This window comes from Herpailurus yagouaroundi, unplaced genomic scaffold (assembly GCF_014898765.1).
Source record: "Herpailurus yagouaroundi ecotype Mexico unplaced genomic scaffold, PumYag 77, whole genome shotgun sequence".
Classification (NCBI taxonomy): Eukaryota; Metazoa; Chordata; class Mammalia; order Carnivora; family Felidae; genus Herpailurus; species Herpailurus yagouaroundi.
The window spans coordinates 69,153,106-69,172,258 of NW_024412388.1; the positions used below are offsets into that span (position 1 = coordinate 69,153,106).

General features: G+C 33.0%; 1 protein-coding gene across 28 annotated transcripts in view; it reads left to right on the plus strand.

Annotated features, from left to right (window-relative positions):
- The window catches only part of ADGRL2 (adhesion G protein-coupled receptor L2), a 631,449-nt gene that overhangs the window by 393,148 nt on the left and 219,148 nt on the right, over positions 1–19,153 (plus strand). For all 28 annotated transcript variants that reach the window (XM_040470760.1, XM_040470770.1, XM_040470764.1 and 25 more), the window contains one exon: positions 11,245–11,286. The gene's annotated coding sequence lies outside the window, so the exon portion shown is untranslated. The remainder of the gene's footprint in view (positions 1–11,244; positions 11,287–19,153) is intronic.

Sequence of the window (19,153 nt, forward strand, 5' to 3'; positions counted from 1 at the left end):
GTGTGTGTGTGTGTGTGTGTGTGTGTGTGTTTATAAAATGGTATATTACTCAGCCATCAAAAAGAATGAAATCTTGCCATTTGCAATGAAATGGATGGAGCTAGAGTATATTATGCTAAGCAAAATAAGTCAGTCAGAGAAAGACAAGTATCATGTAAGTTCACTTATATGTGAAATATAAGAAACAAAACAGATGAACATATAGGAAGAGGGGAAAGAGAAGGGAGGAACAAGCTATAAGATACTCAATGACAAAGAACAAACTGAGGGTTGATGGAGGGAGGGGAGTGGGGGATGGGCTAGAAGGGTGATGGGTATTAGGAGGGCACTTGTTATGATGAGCACTGGGTGTTGTATGTAAGTGATGAATCACTGAATTCTACTCCTAAAATCAATATTGCATTGTATGTTAACTAACTAGATTTTAAATTAAAAAATAAATTAAATTAAAATGGAGGTATCAGTGTGAACTCCTAATGTATGGATATAGATACAGATACAAATATACGTCAATATGTGTATACATGTACAAATAGCTGATAGATAGATAGACAGATTTTTTTTCCTGCATATATTTCCTTAGTTCCAGATCCTGAGAACAATGACACACCCAAAACAATGGGAACACCTGCCTTCCAAATCTAAATACCATCTAAAGAAACTAGGACTGCTTGGAGAAACAGCTGTTTGCATACCCGGGGCATGAAAAAGACAAAAATAAAGTGTATCTTATTGTGCCCCAAATACGGAAGTACTTGAGGTGCCTGGGTGGCTCAGTCAGTTGAGTGTCTGACTTCAGCTCAGGTTGTGATCTCATGGTTCATGAGTTTGTGAGTTCAAGCCCTGCTGTCAGTGAGGAGCCTCCACCCCCTCTCCCTGCTCCTCCCCTGCTCATGCTCTCTCTCAAAAATAAACATTTAAAAAATATATGGGAGTACTCAAAACAATGCCAGGGACATGTCAAAGAAAGAGGCCAGACTAAAGAGGATCACACTGTGCATATCTGAGACTATTTGAAGATCAAAGTGAATAATAATAAGAGCAGATTATAACCTATTGGATAAAATGGATATCCATGAGTCTATATATATAAATATGTATATTATATGTAAACATAATATTATATTATTATTAAATTATATATATGTAAATAAATAAATAAATAGAAATTTAATGTACTTCTCCACAATATAGTTACTAAAAACAGAAACAAAATCTTCCAATGATCACCTTAATCATGAGATCAATACTAACATCACAAGTGATGTGCCAACTGATAGGACACTATGAGATCCATCCACCCTCACTTTCATGATGCTGCAAAGACAGATAATCTAAGTCCTATAATAAGAAAACAGAAGATAAGCCTAAAATGAGGAGCATATTACAAAATAATAAATTGTAATTTTTTTAGTTTCTTAAATTTCTTAATTTTTTTAAATTTTCAGACCCATGAAAATAATGGGAAAACTGAGGAAATCTTCTAGATTAAAAAAGACTAAAGAGTTTAAAAACTAAATGCACTCCTTAATTCTGGACTGGATCCTTTTGCTAAAAAGAGCATTGTTGAAACAAATCGCAAAACTTAAATGCAGTCTGAGGGTTGAATGGTAGTGATGAATCAATTCTGATGTTGGTGGTTGTATTTCATTTATAAAGGAAGATGTGCTTGTTTCTGTTGAAAAATATGTTCAAGTAGTCATAGTAATGAGTTGTCATTACTCACAGATAATTCAGGAAAGACTTGACTTGTATTGCAGTTGCAATATTTCAAAGTAAGAAAATAACTTTTAAAAAATTCAAATTAAACACCTTCCATGAAATTTTGTCATAATCCTAAAATAGTTTTTAGGTTATAGAAAAGTATTTTATATTTCATGAATTTGTATAATACAATTGGAGGTATAGAATGCAGGGGGGTTCCCCCCATCCCCTTTAAAAATAAAGTGGAATAATAATGAAAAAGGACAATTATGCTTGGTGGGAGTTCCAGTGAAAACAATTAAGACCTCCCAAATGTTTGGTACTCATGGCTGTAGTAATGGCTTTCTCTTTTCTTTTGTTTAAATATTAAGTGCCTCTTTATATATTTTAGTAAGAAGGAACCAATTCTCTATGATAGGTATTAAAATATCAATGCATATTATCTTAGAAAATTAAGATTCTTCCTGAGGGGCAGAAAACTTAGTAGGAATATGTGTACAGATAACATTTGTATATTTACTTACATTACTATAATACAACCTTTTAAAATAATATGTCAAATAATAGATTATAATGTTCCCTCCCTGCATGAACTTGAAGTAAATTCTAGCAAGAACTGGCCATGCAGCTCACGGATAAAGAGAAGCCTAAGAGGGAGGATATCACTGCATCCATTTATTTATTTATTTGCCTATTTATTTATTTTAACTTTATTTAGTTTGAGAGAGAGAGAGCAGGCAGGGCCAGAGAGAGGGAGAGAGAGAGAATCCCAAGCAGACGCCACACCGTCAGCGTAGAGACCAATGCGGGGCTTGAATTCACAAACTGTGAGATCCTGACCTGAGCTGAAATCGGATGCTTAACAAACTGAGCTGCCCAGGTGTCGCTGAAGCTATTTACTGTTATCAATGTTGACTATCTTTTAAATAATCCTTTCCCTGTTTTGAAGAATACTCTTCATTCTTTTGTGGAATTGAATTGTGGGTATGAGGGTTTTGGTGTATGACTAGAGAGATGATGTATGGGGGCCCCAGGTTATCTGAGATTTGCTGTCCTTTCACTGAAAAAAATTTCTCATATCTAAGTATCTGCCAGCCTTGGGGAGTTCCTCCTGGCCAGGCATTGCAATGTGCTAACAGAAGCAAAAATATAACAATAAGCCTTCTTGCATTTCATGGGCTCTCTCTTATGAAAAATTAACTTTTCACAAATATGATTTGAAGAAATTTATGGTGTTCACTTAAGAAAACACTCAGAATTCCATGTTACTGAGGACAAGTTAGGCTAAGATCAGTAACACTGTGCAGCGGATTCAAACTACAATTTTGCTCTAAAACTATGGAAACTTAGACAAATTATTTAATCTTTGTGCTTCATTTTCTTCATATGTAAAATGAGGGTAACAATAACACCTATATCATAGGATTATTATGAACATTAAATGAGACAGCACATGTAAACTGCTTAAAGTAGTACCTAGGACATAGGAAACGCTCACTAATTCCTATCTGTTATTATAATTATTTGAGATCAAGGAATTAAGACAAAGATATAAAGCAACAATGGAAGCTACACTAAGAAATCAGTGATTTCTTAGAAGACATTTGACTGATCATTCTCTGAATAAATATATTTATTTCCATGTAGCTAACACCATATTAAGGCATGCAAGTACTCTTTTTTTTTCCATCTGTAGAAATGGGGGTGATAATAGCAGTATTCCTCACAACATTGTTATAAGGATTTAATTATAAAACTTAGCAATTTACCTGCCACTACTAATAAGCACTCAAAAAACACTAGTTGTACTACTATTGCTAATTATTATTATTATTATCTTTATGATATAATAAGATCAGAGTCTGAGACATACATGTGAGGGCATAATTACAATTTTATAGTATGATAAGAACAGAAGAGCTAACATTTCAATTATTTTTAAGAAGGAATGCAGTTTTTCCAGATGGAGAGGAAGGGAATAGCATTCATGAATTCCCCATGTGTTTTACCTAAACTTGACTTGTTTTAAAAAAAATCAGTGGGCCCACAGTTATTCCACTGAGAAAGTACTTTTGAATTGACCATGTCCACACAAACTAATCAATCAACAGGTAATTGAAAACCAAATCTGTGAAATATGCAGATGAAGTGTAAGACAGCCTCCCAGCTGATTTTCCTATATCCACACTCTGTCTTCTTTAGTATACTTTTCATAAGGTTGACACACTAATCTTCTTAAATGCAGTTTTCATCATGCTATAGCTGTTGGAGAATATAGTGTTCGTTCCCGAATGCCTGCTGCATCAAGCCCAAATGACTGTGTCTAGCTTTAAGGATCCTCCACAGTCACATTTCAGAGTATAGCACCAGCACCAATATCACCTGGGAACCTGTTAGAAATAGATAATCTCACACCTCAATCCAGACCCACTAAATTAGAGTCTGCAGTTTAACAAGATCCCCAGGAATGCAAATTAAAGGTTGAGAAACACTGCTATACAATATCCATTAATCTAAAGCAAACAAAATCACTCACCCATAACACAGCCCATGGTCCCATCAAGAAGAATGAAATCCTTTCATTAATATCTATGTATCCAAACAATCCCTTTGCTCATATTCATAACACCATTAGAAATACCTTATTTCCTTCCCCTCGACTATCTAAATCCCATCCATTCCTGAAGGCCCTGTGGAAAAATCCTCTATCTTCCATCAAACGAACACCATTTCAAGCCACACTAACCTTGCTGAAAAATTCTTGCGTTTATGTCAATACCATTTCATTGCTCTTATTTATTATCCATTAAATAATCATTTTCTGAATGCTTATTATTGTTTACCAGGCACTGTTGCACTGGTTAGAAAACAAAAATGCAGACCTTCCTTGTCTTCATTAAGCTCACAATCAGAGCAGTCAAGGTTCAGTAGAGATACCTTAAGTTCCACAGACAAGAAGTGCAAATGGGTAGATGTACAGGTGCAGGGCCATATTGGGTAAAGCAACCTGATTTGTGCTTTTTTATTGTTGTTAGGACTACTTAAATGAAGGAAGTTGAAATTTATTAAAACCTTCTGTGGCACAAAATAGATGAAACGTTTTAACTGATAAAGAGAGATTGTGCTTTGTTTCATGTTAATTTTATAATCCTGTAGATGATTAATTTTTTGTAGGACAGCAACATGTCTTTCTTCATTCATTCAACAAATACCAGAAATTTTCAAATAGCTCCTATTTGTCCTTTTCTGACTCTTTAAGCCTCAAACATGGTATGCACTAAATAAATACTTGTTGATTGAAGACAGTCTTTGATCTCACGTTGGAGACTAGGTTTACACACATGGAACGGCCATTGTGCAAATGCAGCTTTTCCTCCTACTGCTTTTCATGACATAAGGAAATGTTCACGAATTTGCAATGACACTTTGGTTTACTAGGAGTGTCTTTTGGATCAAAAAGTTCCTCCAGGGTGCCATGGAAGTTTCTGTTTCTCTGCAGCTAATGTTTTCATTCACCAGAGACTGTTTTGGGAGTATAGCCAACCAAATGGAATTGGCTAGTAAAAGCTTTTGTGGGTGAGCATTTCGGAAACAAGTTTCAAGACCATTTGCCAGCAAAACCTCAGCAGGTAGAATTTTAAACAACATAAGTTAATATAAAGGCTTGATTTGAAGAAGCCTGGAGGAGCAGGAAAGAGTAAAGTGAAGTATGTAACATCCTACATTCTTTGAGGGTAAGAAGTAAAGTTAGTTTTCCTTATTGCAAAACTACTCATCAGCTCCTTGGATAGAAACAGATGCTTCTGGTAGACAGGCATTCTCCAAAAGATCTCATGCTCCAAACAACAGCACTGGAGTATATTAAGGTTAGATATTATTATGTAAGACCTTTTGTGAGCCCCTTGTATCCTTCAATGTGATTTGAGAGAAGGATAACATAAGGAAATGTCAAAACCGAACTAAGTAAAAAGACGACTTCCAACTAACGTAAACTGGAACTCTATAGGATCTGGTATTATACAAAAAGTGACCATCACTTTGACTAAAGAATCAGCAATTTCCTTATATTTATAATCTTCGAATTACTTACAACTTTCCCTTATCTTAATCAGCCACCTTGGCGAAGGTGAACATTCCCACATCACGTGCAATTTTCTCTTCAACTTTTAATTTCTCTGGGTACAGGAAAAAAGCTCTGGGCCCTTAATTGAGCAATTACTATTTCTTAAGTGAATATAGAGTTTGAGGATAGTGCCAAAATCTTCCTTTCATCCAGAACAAGTCTAACACAGTCAGCGGCATACACATTGTCTGGCAACACCCCAGCTTTAGGTTGAAGAGCCAAGTCAAGACTGAAAGGGAAACTCATTCTTCACCCCTAGTCACTCCCTGGCATCTACTGAGGTTCTTGAAAGAATGCCAATTAGGACCGATTTACATGTCTCCTTGGAGGTTTTAGATAACTCTTCACTCTAAGAACTGTTTGTTTTTCTCATTTAGACCATTTCTCCAGAGTAGGATTTGCAAACTTGCTGCTGAATATGCTGTTTGCAGATCACTGCTAGGTTTCCATACTGACATAAAGCACTGGTACTTGAAAAATTCATTAAAAAGTGACTCATCTGAACTCCCAGATCTAAATCTGTAGGGTGATTCTGCAATGTTGTCCCAGAATTCAAGCAACAGAATTAAAGAGTTCATATGCAAACGGTTTATAAAATACACCTAGACAAGGCACTTATTGCTTCATAGCTCGTGCCATTGTTTGAGGAATTCTGTTTTTAAATTTTCTTTATATGGAGCTGGAATCCACTTCTCTGGAACTTTTTGCCATTTGTCTTGGTTTTCTAAAATACTCGCTGTCTCCTTTACATAAGAAGCCCTTCAAATATGTGAAGATAGTTTTCCGTGCTTCTCTTCTTCTGCAGGTTTCTCTTTTTAATTAAACTTCTATTCCTTCAGCTACTCCCTAGGTTATATGGCATCCAAACTTCATCATTAATGAGAAGCTAAGTTTTCAATAACCATATGTTGAACACAGTCTTTTAATGATTATCTCAATTAAAATTAAAAATACATACAAACTGTACCTTAAATAACCTTTTTTATGTTTGGTCAAGTTTTCATTGATTGCTGTATTTAGGTGGTTTGTAATACCTAAGATACCATCTAGAAATTGCCATGAAAATGTCAGACTGGTAAACCCAGCTATAGAAAGCATCTTTTTGGTTGCCTCCATTAATGAAAATGTTACCAGACACTACTAAGTGGTGATTGAAACATCATGCTGAAATATTACTGTTAGCTACTGGTGTAAAATTTCTCACCAGAGAACTATCACAACTTCAGGATAAAATGTTTGCTATCTAAATACAAATTTTAGCAGGCACTAAAATTGTCAAGAAGACCTAAGATCACTTTGCTTCTTAATTACAGTTTTAAAAATTATTATAAAAGTATCAAATTAAAATAGTTACTATTTGAAAAATTCTAAGCATTTATGAAATTATAATAAGCTAACCCTTTAAGTCAGAATTGAAGACAGTTTGAATATTCCCTATATGCCCACAAAAGTTTCTCTAGTCTTTTGCAAAATAAAATGATGATTTGTCCAACAATGTAGATGGTTAATATTCACCCAAGTGACATCAGTGATTTAATGCATCATGCTTTTTCTTCTCATTAAAATTGCTATTACTGAAGCTTGGCTAAATTTTCTTCATGCTTGGCTCTCCACTTAAGTCTGAGACTCTACAGGTTTCCTCTTATATCATGTTTTACTTTGTCTTCAGTTATTTTTCTTCCTTCTCCTACCTGCTTTCAGGAAATAGAAAGAAGCTCTTTGATGTGCCAATTCTGAGTATATTCAGATCAAATGCAAATAATTCAATAGACTTCTTAAGGAAGAAGAATGTGAGAGGTCGTTTCCCTTATTCATTGGCTATTTTATTGAGGTTAGATGACCCATGGTAGAGGCTTGCTGGAGTGAGTTTCAAATTGGCAAAAAAAAACACAAAAACACACAAAAAACTAATTTGCTATAAAGGAATGGTGGCAGAAAGAGGAAAAAAAAGTGAAGTAGGAAAGTCCAAATGTATATTCTTATCAAGTCTTACACTTGTCCAATAGTTACAAGCCTCTCTGAAAATATTTATATGTGTGGGTGGAGGCAAGTTGCCCATTAAATTGTAGGAAGTGTTATCAGATTCATCAGGACTTGGTTGTAAATTTGACTATACAGTTTTGGCTCATAGAGAAATAAGGAGGAAATATCTGATTAAAGTGTGCATTGCTGCTGAGGCAACTGAATGTTGCCATAGCAATTGAGATGAAATGTGCAAGAAGTGAGATAATTAAATCTAACCCCTTTAGTAGTTTTGACAGTCAATGCACTGCCAATAGGAAAAGTTATCTACAGTATTAAGATAAAACACATTCCTTATGGAAAGTCTCCTTACTAGTATTTTGTTGTTCCCTTTCTAAATACATTGCTTTAGGTGTCTAATTTGAATGTTCTCTTTTAATAATCAAATACAGTTTTGACCTTGGTCTGCAGCTGCCTAGAATTTCTGCTAGTTTATTGTATCATGGGAGCAGACATCTATAAAAAATATCCAATTTTTTTCCCTCACGTTCTTAGAAAAAAGTATTCTGAAGCCAAAGCTGTCATATTTGAGCTTGGAATTCAATAATATCTAGAACGTGCTGCCCTCTTCAGGAGCTGGTGCTTAAAATTATTTTACTTTTTTTTTTTTGAGCAGTTTAAAATTATAAATATGAGTTATAATATCAAAAATAGTATTAATAATTCTTTGGGAATAAGCACCACATACAATAAAATATTTCTATGTTAAGTCTTTTCCATTAAAATATTTCATTAAAAATCAATAAATACAAAATTTTGAAATAAATTGTCAATATGTACAATTAAGTATATAAATAGTTTCCTTAAAAGGAACTATTTTAAGTTTCCTTAAACTTAAGAAACTATTTTAAGTTTCCTTAAAACTATTCCTATACTCATTGGCAGAATTCCTGAATCATTACCGAATTTCTACAGAAACTACCCAAATGTTTCTTTAAAAGTAAAAATGTTTAAAAACTAAGATATCCTCTATGTCAAAATCTAAGTAGGACACACTTCAAATCTTAATTTTATTCTCCAGAAAAAAAGTCAGTAAATTTTGTGAACATCAATATCTGTCATTTCAAGGGCACCTGGCTGCCTCAGTAGGTAGAGCATGTGACTTCTGATCCCAGGGTCGTGAGTTCAAGTCCCACGTTGGGCATAGAGCTTACTTAAATATACATACATATATGTGTGTGTGTGTGTGTGTGTGTGTGTGTGTGCGTGCGCGCGCGCGCGCGCGCGTGTGTGTATAAAATTTGAATTTTTAGCTAGTTTTTATTTATAGAAACATTTTCTTTACTGGAAATAATGATTCAAATTACATTAACACATGACAATTATTATTCACAATTATTTCATTCAAAAATAGCCTTGGGGCCCCTGGGTGGCTCATTGGGTTAAAGCATCAACTCTTGATTTCAGCTCAGGTCATGATCTCCAGTTGGTGAGATTGAGCCCTGCTTTGGGCTCTGTGCAGACAGAGCCTCCTTGGGATTCTCTCTCACACTCTGTCTCTGCCGCTTCCCTGCTTGCATACACTCTCTCTCTCAAAATAAGTAAATAAACTTAAAAACAAAAACAAAACTTTGAAGGGTCTGAAATGTCATTATCCAAAAACTCAAGTAAAAACCATTTTCTGAGTATGTTTTCTATTAAAATTTCCTTAGACATCTAGTTTTGGTAGGGGAGGTAGAGGCAGATGACTCAGTGTGTTTTTCTCTAAATTATGATATTTAAAAAATAAGTAAATAAAGGAACAGAAAATGACCAATACATAATAACACTATCAGGATATGAGAAAAGCATATTTTCTTACATACTGACATGTTTCTTTATTTTAGAACTATTGACACTAAGAAAGGTAATTTTGTACTAATTATTAAATGTGAGAGTAAGTTTTAATTACAAACTTCTAAAGAACACAAGAAATTCAAGAAAAAATTCCTTTTTCAAATATAATTTTGTTCTAATTCTTATCATGGGTGCAATCAAAACCTTGTTTTTAATGAACAGAAAACAGTAAGAAAATAAATAATGCTTAGTTATCATTTATTTAGTGTGGAAAAGTTGGAGCTTAGACTTCTAATTTTGTTTCTCACCTCCTACATCAGATTTCCAGTTCAAGATTCCAAACAGGAAAATAACTTATATATAAATTTGGATTAAAAAAAAACGGTCACTCATCCAGATGGCCAACAGGCACATGAAAAGATGCTCAACATCACTCCTCATCAGGGAAATACAAATCAAAACCACACTCAGATATCACCTCACGCCAGTCAGAGTGGCCAAAATGAACAAATCAGGAGACTACAGATGCTGGAGAGGATGTGGAGAAACGGGAACCCTCTTGCACTGTTGGTGGGAATGCAAACTGGCGCAGCCACTCTGGAAAACAGTGTGGAGGTTCCTCAAAAAATTAAAAATAGACCTACCCTATGACCCAGCAATAGCACTGCTAGGAATTTACCCAAGGGATACAGGAGTACTGATGCATAGGGGCACTTGTACCCCAATGTTTATAGCAGCACTCTCAACAATAGCCAAATTGTGGAAAGAGCCTAAATGTCCATCAACTGATGAATGGATAAAGAAATTGTGGTTTATATACACAATGGAGTACTACGTGGCAATGAGAAAGAATGAAATATGGCCCTTTGTAGCAACATGGATGGAACTGGAGAGTGTTATGCTAAGTGCAATAAGCCATACATTGAAAGACAGATACCATATGTGTTCACTCTTATGTGGATCCTGAGAAACTTAACAGGAACCCATGGGGGAGGGGAAGAAAAAAAAAAGAGGTTAGATTGGGAGAGAGCCAAAGCATAAGAGACTCTTAAAAACTGAGAACAAACTGAGGGTTGATGGGGGGTGGGAAGGAGGGGAGGGTGGGTGATGGGTATTGAGGAGGGCACCTTTTGGGATGAGCACTGGGTGTCGTATGGAAACCAGTTTGACAATAAACTTCATATATTGAAAAAAAAAAGAATGTATAAAAAAAAATGGTCACTAATGTTGACCTCAAGAAAGTAGAATGACCCTCAATTTTCCCTTAAAGAGTTTTGGGTATAGCTGTCGCATCTATAGAAACTTAAGTTTCAACTGAGCTAAAGGGGAGAAGGAGAGTAGTTCATTGACAACATTCTCTTAATCCTAATATATTTGTTTGGGGAAAATATAATGTTCTATTTCTGACTTTGAAACTCCTTATCACAACAATTGCTTAATTCTAAAGTAGCTCTGTTCAAAATCATGTAATACATGTTCAAGAATTCTTAGAACACTGATTTGTATTTTCTGCAATAGATTTACTTCATTTTTGTTTTGCTGCTGATGCATTACATTTGGCGGTTAGAACCCCCGTGGATGGAGGTATAATAAATAATAATATTTTCTTTGCTTTCCAGGGTATTTATGGCATAATGATAAATTTCATCTTTCCCAGAATGGTAAGTAAAGAGCTCTTTCTACATATGATAGTACTCAAACAAGAAAGAGTGAATTGTTATAATAAAAATGGAGTGGCATTTGCTAAAAGTATTGAATGATCTGATAATTATAAGGCAGCTTATATTCTTGAAATAAATGGATACTGCATTCAAATTCTATAAGCATTCCAAAATTCTCACCATGTACAGGCTCTTCAGAGTATAAGATTTCTGGGTTTTGTTGTTTTTGTTGTTGTTGTTGTTGTATTGCATTTGAACACAGTGTAGTCAACATTTTGTTTTCTGGGATAATTTATTTTAAAGTATACACAGATATAGAAATAAATGTGGTTTATATTCTATGAGCATAAAGAAAAAGCATATCTGTGATACATATTGAGAGTTGATGAGTAAGAGTCCTTTGGAATTTTTACTGTTACATAAAAACTGATTGTAATTTATGTTTGACCAGGGCTTTGCAGCATCTGTGAATTTAAAAATGTTTGTTTTCTAAGAGCATATATCATAACTTCTCCTAAGCGAGCTAGCTACTGTATGATTTTGTTTAAACACATAGTTTTCTTGCCTTTATGTTTTTATGATGTCAAAAGGTAATGTTTAGTTTTAGTCTTAATCATAACCTCTTTACAATTCAAATAACAATAAAAATTAATTTTATTGAATGGGAAAGGTCAATGTAAAATGATATTTCTCAGCAAGTTATTACTGCTTCCTATGATGTTTTTTTCCCAGTAGTCTTGGATATTCCCTATAAAAAGAAGGAATTTCTCACTGTAGAAAAAAATCACTTTGAAATAAACTGATCATCAAAATTGCTATTAATAATAGTGGAAATGCAGGGCACAAAATACATACATTGTACATTGTGTACACGTGTGCTTGTGTATCAAGAGGAAAGAGAATTGAGAGCATATGGTAGACTTAGGAAAAAACCTCAAAAAAAGGTGCACAAAACAGTGGAAAATGGGTAGTTTAATAGTCTTCATTACATCTCCAATTCCTGAATTTCCTATAATAAATATGTATATTTTTATAATCAGAACAACACCATTATTTGAATATTAGGCTATTTAAAACAGTATATTTATTATTAATGAAATGTGAATATATGTAACAGAGGAAATAGGTCTTGTGCCAATTGCATAATCAAAATGATCTTACACAATTTTAAAAGAGCAAAGGCAAAAACAAAACAAACAAACGAAAAACTGCAGCTAAGCCCAGAAGGAACCAAAAATATAAATTGAAGTTTAATTGGATTAAAAAAAAAAGATAATGAAGAATTTAAAATGAGGTTAAAGCTATCATTTTTATTAATTTTACTCCCATACAAAAATACTCCTAGAATTCAGGTATATGTGTGTGAAAAAATAAACATTTTAAAATTGAAATGAAAAGATCTGCAGTTTCACATTGGTGTATAGTTCATAAGAATTTGATATTTTATGAAAATTTTAAGAAGAAAAGCCAATACAGGGATGCCTGGCTGGCTCAGTCAGTAGAGCATGTGACTCTGGATCTCAGGGTTGCAAGTTCAAACCCCACAAAGGGTATACAGATTACTTAAGAATAAAATCTTCTATAAATAAATTGATTAATTAACAAATTAATTAAATCATTTTTAAAAAAGAAGAAAAGGTCTAGCTAGAAACAGGCTAAATCATGAAGGTAAAACTTTTAAAATAAGATCACACTTTTAAGACAGTAAATCAAACTCCTCAATAATAACAGAAAACTGTGATGTAAAATCTGTGTAATTTACTCACCTACAACCAATAATCACCTTTACAAGTTTAATGTACAGAATTATTTTAAGATCCAAGATTGAGAGTAATAAAGTATAATAGAAAACTAGGTAACTACAAGAATATGTTAGCACAAGGGTTTTTTTTAAATCTAAATAATATTTTAAAATCATTTATTAATAATAAACATAATAAATAGAACTAATAGAATATTTTCAAGATTAAAATTTTCTTCTCAGGAGTAATTTATTATATGAAAATACAGCATAAATGTATGAGCTGCAGTTATATCTCAAATATCCAACAACTTTATCTGGACATAAGCCATAATTTTAGAGGAAATTTAGGGAAGAAAAAAAAGTGCTCTAGCCAGCATCTTACTCATGTTCACATTAATACTTCCCAAATTCTCACTTGCATCCCACTTGCTCTCAGTTTACATAAATCTAAAACAGAATTTGTTCTCTGATTGTCTAGCTCACAAACCAGGAAGGATATTATAAAAACTGAGAGGGGCAAGAGGAATGAATTGAAAAGTCAGAGGCTGTTCCCACCTTTTCATCAGTTGTAAGAAAAAATTGAGGGACCAAAGACTAACTATACGATTGATTTTGAGAAGCTGTATCCTATACTTTGGGTTTAAAATTTCTGATCTCTTAAATCAGAGAGTTATACTGGAAGATTTTTTTATTAAATCTGCATTCCTTTCTAGCCCTAGAATTTTACAATAAAATGATGTATCCTTAAACTTACTATACAGAGCATAAGATAATATTGTGAGATTTGGAGTCATTAGAATGAAAAGGTTTTAATGATTAAAAGGGTTTTAATGATTAAAAGGGTAATTTTCATTCGTTTGCAAAATTCACTTGTATTGAAAGTCTCATCCAAATTATACTGTATAAATGAAAAACTATATATTGTGCATGTTGATAATATTCTTTTCATATAGCTATTTTTTAAATGTACCTAAAAATTTAACATGAAATTTCTCACTTTGCTTTAAATTCCACTGTAAATAATGTGTGAGGGAAAAATCTAGCATCAGTCTTTTCTAAAGACTGGGAGGCCAAATTCATATCTATTTGTATATGGATGTATATATTTCTAATAGGTTTATGCTGCAAAGACGCTAATCTGATTTATTGGGGAATCAAAATTTTAATTCTTAATTCTCTTTTTGCTTCTACTCTATCTTTAGTACAACTGACATATCATGACATTTTAGAAAAAAGATAAACAAAATTAACCTCCCACCCATAACCAAGATCAGGTCAGTGTAACAAGTTATTGAATAACTAAAACATCTGCTCATTCCAACTATTTCTTTCTGATTTGTAACTGCAAATTTAAGCAAGCTGCTAAATTTCTGAATTACTATGTGAACTAAATTGAAAAGTAAATACATATTTTGTTTCACATGTATCTATTCAAACTAACTTTAAAACAGAATAAATCTTCAGAATTAACAAGTTTTTCTAATAGATTAGAGACAAATGCCAACTATTTAAATAAAGCAAATTTCTCAGTGTAATTAATCTGCTCTTCAGCAAAATAGATCTTTCCTCTCATTCCCAATTCTGGCTGTACTTAATGAACAAAGATTGAATTCATATTTCTGTGAATAGTCACAGCATCTAGTCTTCAATGAATAATAAAATATGTTTTATTTCTGAGAGCATTAATAAAAATTTGTTACTTTATTTCATGAATGACAAAAGTTCCATATTGGAGTTAAGTATAGCCAATAGTCATTGTGCAATTTATCTTTTAAAATTCCACAACGGTTTCAAATATATCAAATGTCAATTTTTAGGTCAGATGTAGTAATAGTAAAGAATTGTTAATTGGCCAACAGGTTGATTAGTTTAATATTTTGAGAAAAGGAAAGATTAAAAACAGTTCTCTCTTTTTCCTTCAATTAAAATTGCAAGCAATTATTCTTGTAGATTATAGATCCCTTTTGGGATTTCCGGTTTCATATAACTTTTTGGTTCATTTCACAGGAAGAATATTCATCTTAATTAGCAAAAAAACAGTTGATGGGCTTTTTATAAGAGGAAATTCACTCCATGCACCGATTACTGACACTAGATTATTCTGTTTAAAAATAATAATAATAAAGCTCTGCTTTTAGAGCAGTTGGTTGAATATGTTATCTGTTAATAGCCATTGTCTTTGAAGACAGGATGTCTTTCTTGATGGATGGTTAATACATTTTGTTTTAACCACAGAACTTATTAGCAATAACCTAAATTGGCTTATGAAATGAGTTTTTACCATTTCAGTTCAAACATACAAATCAAAATTATTAAATAAATAAAAAGACATTTCTGGTGTGTTATTGAATTGCTTTTCACAGTTTATAAGGTTAAAATACTTGCTTCCTTTTTAAAAAATTAAATATTTAGCAGCTAAAAAATAAAATGTCCAATACACATATAAGAAATAAATCATGAATGCCTGTGTCCCCTGTGACCTTCCAAGTTCTCTTTGTGCCCTTCTATAATTCCTTACCGTCTTCCTCAGAACTAAACAGTATCCTAAATTTTCCCTATCCCTTATTTTCCTTATAATTTTATTGCATGTATTTGCACCCTAAACATATTATTATTTTGTTGATATGTTTGCAATAATATGTAAGTGAAAATGTATGTATTTGTCTGTGACTTTTCCATTCAACATTAAGTTCTTCAGTTTCAAACTTTTGTTGCACGTAACTATAATTCATTAGCTTACCCTGTTGTATAGTATTCCATTGTGTGCCATAATTTATTTGTCTTTAACATTGATTGGTATTTGGGTTACTTCCAATTTTTTGGTTTTGTTTTTTACTGTTTACATGGTGCTGCTATAACATTCTTTAACATGCATAAATATATGTACTAAAATTTCTCTAGGGCAAGCAGTCCTTAACCAGGAGTGATTTTGCCCCCAGGTAGTGTTTGGCAATGTGTGGAAACATTTTTGGCTGTCCTAACTTGGGGGATTCTACTGGTTTCTCATAGATAAAAGCCAGGGATGCTCTAAAAACCCTTTAAGGCACAAAACAGTCGCCACAACAAAGAATTATCTGGACTAAAATGCCAATAATGTGAGGTTGTGAAATTGCTCTAGAATATACACTTGAAAATGAAATTGCTGAGTCACAGAGTATGAAGTTTCAAATTTATTAGAAAATTCCTAACTTGCACAATGTATCAATTTTACATTCCTATCAACTATGTAAAGATAAATGTTCCAATAGTTCTACAACCTTGTTAGCACTTATTATTTGTTGTCAGGTGCCTTAAAATTTTTATCACTTTTCTGAATAGGAGATAAAAACTCCTCAGAGTTTCAAATTTCAATTCTTTGATTATTCATGACATTGTGCATCTTTTCTCACTTAATTAACAATTAGGGTTTTCTGTTCTATGTGGTATTGATTCTCTTTAACCAATTTTTTAAAAATTGAATTGTAGGGACACCTGGCTGGCTCAGTCAGTGGCACACAGGACTCTTGATCTCAGGGTTGTAAGTTCGAGCCCCATGTTGGGTGTAGGGGTTACTTAAAAATAAAATCTTCTAAGGACACCTGGGTGGCTGAGTCCGTTAAGTGTCCAACTCTGGATTTCAGCTCAGGTCATGAGCTCACAGTTCATGGGATGGAGTCCCTTGATGGTCTTTGTGCTGCAAGCACAGAGCCTGCTTGGGATTCTCTCTCTTCCTCCCTCTCTGCCCCCTGCCCCTTCCATCTCAAAAATAAATCAATAAATCAATAAATCAATAAATAAATACACAAATAAATAAACTTTAAAAATAGAATAAAATCTAGGGGCGCCTGTGCGGCTCAGTCCGTTGAGTGTCCTACTTTGGCCCAAGTCATGTTCTCAGTCTGTGAGTTCGAGACCTGCGTCGGGTCTCTGTGCTGACAGCTTGGAGCCTGAAGCCTGCTTCCGATTCTGTGTCTCCCTCTCTTTCTGCTCCTCCCCCACTTGCACACACTCTCTCTCTCAAAGGTAAATAAACATTAAAAATAAACAAACAAATAAAGTAAAATCTTTTAAAAACAAATTTAAAAATTCTAGGCAATATCTTTATTAATCCATTGTTCTTTATTTGTGTAATAAATGTCTTTTTCTAGCTAGTGGATTGCCTTTTTACTTCTTTATTTTTTTTAAAGCGTGTCTTTGACCAAATGTGGGTTCAAATAGGGCAGCATCAAACTGACAGTGTTTGGGGTGCTCTCCATCTTTTCACTTTATTAAGGTGCCCTTTTACGACAGAATTCTGAATCTTAATGCAGTTAAACTTAACAAAGTTTCGGTTTTTGCTTATATCTTACATTTCCTACATAAGAAATCTTTCCCTTGATCTCAGTGTTTTTTACATTTTGTTTTTCACATTTAAGCCTTTAATCCATTTGAAATTTTTGTGTACGGTGTGAGTTAGAAATAAATTTTTAAAATAGAAATTAGTCTTTACACCATATACTGAATGGTTTATACTTTCCCAAATGATCTTCAAAGCTAGCTTTTCATGAATCAAGTTTCCATATATTTTATGATCTAATTTTTAGCTCTCTGTTTTTTTCTTTCAATTTGTTTATCCCTTCACCAATATTTCACTGCTAACTTAAAAACCTGGTAAGTTCCTCTATGTGATCTTTATCAAGAGTATTTTGGCTCCTAAGACCATTCTTTCTTCTATATAAATCTTAGATTTTATACAATATTATATAAATGTTATATGTATATTTTTTATATGTAATATTTTTCAAAAAAGTTTTATTTCATAAACTTGTTGATATATCTCTACCATTTTATTAAAATTTTTAATTATATGTTTTTAATGATTTCTTTTTTAAAGTGATAGTTCCTAATGTTTGTTTCTGGTACACGGAAACACAAATAACTTTTGTATTTTTATTTTATCCAGCAAACCTTCTCAACTTCCTTATTAATTTTCGTACTTTATCTGTATTTTCTCTTGTATTTCCTATAAACACAGTGCTTTTTCTGTGAGTAATTTCAGCTTTATTTCTTCCTTTCCAGTTTTTACACCATTTCATTTTCGTGTTCTCCACCAATAGACCAGTCTAAACTAGTATTGCACAGACATGATGATAGTAGACAACTTTTTTTCCTGTTTTTAAAACTAAATTCTATGAAAGTTTCACCATTAAGTTATAAGTATTTGTAGATATCCTCTGTCAAGTTAAGAAATTTTCCTTTTTTTGTTTTTAGTTTGATTTGATTTTTAAAAAATCTTTGATGGATATGAAATTTTAGCATGTTTTTTTCTACATTAATTTAGAGGACAACATGATTTTTCTAAGGTTGCTAAGCACTGAAGTATCTCTTACCTTAAGGACGTTTACTGAATGGGGTGAACAAGAATTTTATTTTTCATGTTCTTGCTGGTACTAGAAAAAGTGACACAGCCCAAGGCTTGTGCTGGGATCCAAAATGCATATATCCTTATCATTAACCTGGTCTACAAAGCAATCATCTCATAGAGGAAACTGCAAGAAAAACTTTAAGTCTTAAATGTATAACTAAGGAGAAAAAAATTCTCCTCTAAAAATTCATAATCATAAAACAGCCTTATTTTTATTCCAGCAAAAATTCACGTAATCTCAGTGGTGTAAAGATTCCAAGATAAGGATTTAAACTGGTCCCTAGCTGTGCCTTTTGGGCTCAGTAGAATTAAAAAACAAAAATCCACTCTAGAGAGCCCATCTTTATTTCATCACTCCAAGAATTTTAACAGACAGAATTCCATAGGTATAAGTTAGAAATCACAAACACACTATTTAAAAAGGGGGTGGTGGTGAGAGTCGAATAATCAAAAATTAGGTGAAAAAAAGGTAAAAAGCAGAATCAGACCCACAAAGACATAAAATATTGGAATTACCACATTCATTCTTTTTTGTCTTTTTTATCTCATTCATTGTTGCACATAAAACTAAATTCAAAAATATTTTCTTTTTTTAACATTTAATTTTTTCATGAATAACACATAAACTTTCCTTTCTCTAATGTAATAAATTAATGATATAGTCAGTTTAACTTGCAAGCTAAACCTGGTTATACTGAAATGGAATTTGATCACATTTATTTACCAAGCTATAAGAACTT